This window comes from Myotis davidii, unplaced genomic scaffold (assembly GCF_000327345.1).
Source record: "Myotis davidii unplaced genomic scaffold, ASM32734v1 scaffold329, whole genome shotgun sequence".
NCBI lineage: Eukaryota > Metazoa > Chordata > Mammalia > Chiroptera > Vespertilionidae > Myotis > Myotis davidii.
This window is the reverse complement of record NW_006300374.1, coordinates 403,726-408,311: the sequence shown is the minus strand read 5'-3', so window position 1 is coordinate 408,311 and position 4,586 is coordinate 403,726.

The window sequence follows — 4,586 nt, the reverse complement described above, 5'->3', positions numbered from 1 at the left end:
TCCACAGCTTCTTCCCATCAGCATATACTAGTGGATGTGCCCTAATTCCAAAGGGGAAACAGGAATCCTGCCTCAGGAATAAAGGCAAGAATCCATGGCCCCAACGCCACATGGAAGATACCTCAAACGATTATTTGGTTCACAATCCAACACCAGAAAAGTAAGTAGCCCATATCATTTCATTTTTGTTCTTAACTAGTTTTAAATAAGTAGTCTTAAAATCACCTAGAATGAGGTTTCCAAAACAGAGGAACAAAGAGTCAGTATAATGAAACTTGGGGCAGAGAGAAACTCATCCTGGTAGTTTTGAGTCAGCCACATGCCATCCAGGCCTGAATTCCAGTGCATTCAGTTGACATGGAAAAACCCTTCCATTTCTCAGACCCCGTATCATTTTACCCTGGGCGGTGTGGTGTGGGTAAGGAGGTCAGGCATTGGAGACAGGCTGGGCTGGATCGCCTCTGGGCTCTGTCGCTCTCCACCCTGTGAGGTAAGATGACCTGGCTCTGTTCATCAGTTTTTCTCATCATTACAGTCTAGAACAGGGGTGGGCAAGCTTTTTGACTCGAGGGCCACAATGGGTTCTTAAACTGGACTGGAGGGCCGGAACAAAAGCATGAATGGAGTGTTTGTGTGAACTAATATAAATTCAAAGTAAACATCATTACATAAAAGGGTACGGTCTTTTTTATTTTATTTTAGTTTTATTCATTTCAAACGGGCTGGATCCGGCCCGCGGGCCATAGTTTGCCCACGGCTGGTCTAGAAGATTATTGGAAGGATTAGTTCCTGACACATGGTGGGCACTCAATACCCAGCGGGCATTAGAATTCCCACTCCTACTTTACCCTCCGTAGACTTTCAAGAGAAAAAGCAGAATTCACAGCAGATGGCCACAAACTGACTTCTCCCTGAAAACCACAGCAGGTGAGTCACCTGGGAAAGACGCCACCCTGCAGGACTAGTGAAACTAACCACAATTGTATATCATTGGCACCAGATGGAAACTTCAGAGAAAGGACACAGCAGAGTTGACTATCCTAAGAGACCTTCCTGTTGGCTCTCAGAACTGGCCTTCTCTTGGCCTCTTTCAGCCTGGCATTCTTAGGACTGCTTTTCGCATCTCAAAGTTATGCTCCAAATGTTCCATTCCCATTCCTCTTTGTCACTTTCCCACCCATGACTGGAGCCATTTATTGTTTGCACAAGTCAGATGACCTGGGCAGTATCCAAGTCATGTCCCAGATAACACACCTAGCCCTAACCCCAGTGCACCTCCACCATCTCCACTGTTTAAAAGAAAAATGTTCATATGTCATTGACTACACAGAAAGCACATGCATACTACGATTAGTGCGAGTGATCTCTGTACACTCATTGACATAAACATAGGAACATTCAGATGCACTAAATTAAATAGGTGTTTGGATGTAATTTAGGCACTGGTAGAGACTGAAGGAAGAACAGATAGGAGTAGTTTATCCCTAATCAGGAGAATGAAGGGAAAAGAAACATTTTAAAAACCTCAGTGGGTTCTCTTTGCCTTAACCGTCCTCCCCTCAACGCTGCCCCAATACACACACAGACACACACAGAAATTTCCCCCCCCACACACACACACCCACAAAAATAACTCTGGGGAAAATGTAGCCATTCCAAGTGAATCTCATAAAAAAACAGTCCAATGGGGCAGAATCACAGGTGTCATGCTTTGTAGATCCGAAGCTTTATCTGCCTCAGGCCCACACACAAGTCCTCAGTCTCATGGTGAGACAGCTATGTCACTTCCATAGACAGAGAGGGGCATGATTTCCAAATATGCAATATCTTTTCCCTTAATTAAGCAGAGAAAAGAACATTTTACTAGAAACCCAAAGAGCAAAATAAAGACTTTAAATCAAGGCTCTAAATAATGGGTTGAACACATGAAAAAGCAATATTCTGGCTGTGGACCTCTCCCACCAGCTTGCATCGTTAGCATCGGGGCCCAGTTTCAATAGCAGCTTTGTAGCCCAGATGGCCAGCACCGCCATCCAAGGGCCTCCCTGCTCCAGATAAAGACGGAGTGTGCGAACGCCTGGGAGTGCGTGTGCGCACAAGCTCCTAAGTCCTCACTCCATTTATAGATCCAACAACTATCATTTTCAACCATGAGTCCCATGAAAAGAACATCTTTTTATGCCTCTATCCTTTTCGCAGATTCTTCCTACAGATGCCCAACCCAGCTTTCCAAACCTTGTATCTAAATGTATAAAGGAATTTCTTTTGTATCCAGAAGAAGTATACGCTCATGTATAAACTAGGTATAAATGATCACCAAATAACAGCGGTGATTAGAATCAAATGAAACACCACTGTAGCAAAATGCCTGCCTACATAAAGTAAGTGTCCAGGTATCATTTACAATGCCTTCTTTCCACACTAGCCTCAATCTGAAGACCATTACACATACACACCTGTGTCTGTATCACACAAAACCATGCTCACCAGCTGTGACTGACAAGGCAGGGCGGGTCCCAGCTCTGCTTTTCAATTTTATCAACTCCATCTGTGGTTAATATAGGATTTTTCTTTTCTCCTTTCCCTCCCTAAACTCTGCCATCAGAGCTACCACTGCTGAATCACTGTTAATGTTCCATTTCTTCTATTACCCTTTAACACTTCACAGAATGAATCTCACGCTCCCATCAACAGTAAGGCCTCGCTTAACACTGTCTCTACGGTTTTGGAAACTGTGACTTTAAAGCAAAATGACATATAACGAAACCAATTTTACCAAAGGGTAAAAAAGGTATAAAAAAGAATTAAGCTCCTATGCCATATTTCTCGTAACAAAAACATCACCAAAGTTCTAATTAAAGACCCAAAATACTTCAAATATTAAACGTTGAAATAAATGTTAGCTATACATGGATTTAAGGAAAATTAATACAAACAAAGGGTCCAGTTAAGGGTAGCAGGTGGCTGGAGCCTCTCCCGGCAGCTCAGGGCGCAGGTGAGAATCCACGATGGACAGGATGCCCTTCCATGGCAAGGCACACTAACACCCACACACAGACTGGGACCACTTAGCAATGCCCTTCACTTCATGTGCACATCTCTGGGGTGGGCATAGGAGTGGGGATGGGGGTAGGAGTGGGAGTGGGACTGGAGTCCCTGGAGAAAACCCACAAAGAGATAGGGAGAATGTGAAAACTCCACAGATGGTGGCCCTAGCCAGGAATTGATCCCCCTCCCCACCCCATCAACATTATAGCCAAACTAGCTGAATGAAACAATGCTACTTGAGGCCCTGCTATATTTACTTGCAGGTGATGGGGTAGGGCATAATGAATATATTAGTTACAAAGTATCTGTTTTTGTCTAACTAGTAAGGGTTACTTTGGTCAAAAAAGAGCAGTTTTTCAAACTACTGGTATCTGGGAGGCCTCACCATATGTGAATAGCATTTTAAAACGTTTTTTTTTAACAAATGGAATAGAAAATACCTGTATGCACTACATATAGAAGGGATTGGTACTATTTCATGAAACTTTTGTCTGAGTTACATACATATCCATGTGAGGGTATTGATTGTGATGTAAAATTCATTTCATAGGGTGGGTCACAGTCAAAAAAAGTTTGAAAGCCAAAAAGGATGGGGCCAAGGAACAGTCAGAATGGCCTGGTCTCCTCCCCACCCACTGCCACTTTCTGTGTCTTGCTGCTTGATAATCCCTGACCAAAGTTACAGCATCCTGCCAGGGCCTCTCTCCTGCCTGTCTGCACCCCTACCTCACGGTCCCAAAGCATGGCACCCATAAAATTCTTCATAATGGGATCCCTGCTCATTGTTGGAGGACCAGGAGGGGAATTCCAGGAAGAAGCATTACCTATATCCTTCACTAATAGGCACTCCACGTTCCAGTAACTTCACTGGAGTTGTGGACACAAAGACACACCTGGGCTTTCTTAAACCATAGAATCACTCAGCTCTCCTGCCTCCAATAATGACCACAAAGCAGCTCTCTCAGGGAGGGGCCCCTGGCGGCCAGGACCAGCTGAGAGAGGATCTTCACTCACTCTGACCCCCGGGAAGTCTCCCACCACCACAGTGTACACCTCCTGACTGGGTGGCCGGCTGAAGGTTATGTGCCATCACCCTTCAATCGCCAAATAACCCAGCAAGAGCCTCCCTGAGTAGGTTTCCTTTTTCTTTCCTCGTTCTCCAGCTCAGTCCCTCAATCCTATCCCTTGATGCCGCCAGCATTAATTCCGCAAAATAATGTCAGAGAAAGTAAAGTTGGCTGCTTGCAAAGTTACCGGCAGGGCCAGGTGGGGAGCGAGGGCGGGAAGCATAGGACACTGGTTTCAGGAGTTACCCTGGGGGCGGGAAGGGGGGGCGGTCTAGCTCTTTAATGGGGAAAAAAATCCTTTTAGCCAAACAAGAAAACAAAAGCCACAAACAGGACCCTCTATCGGAGCAGCACAAACACGACAGCGAGGATGGGCGCGCGGGCTGCGAACTGCTGAGCAGCAGCCTGACGGGAAGGAGAGAGGGTCGGAGGGCACTAGGAACAAAGCCCCGCGTCCCGCGCCCCAACTCC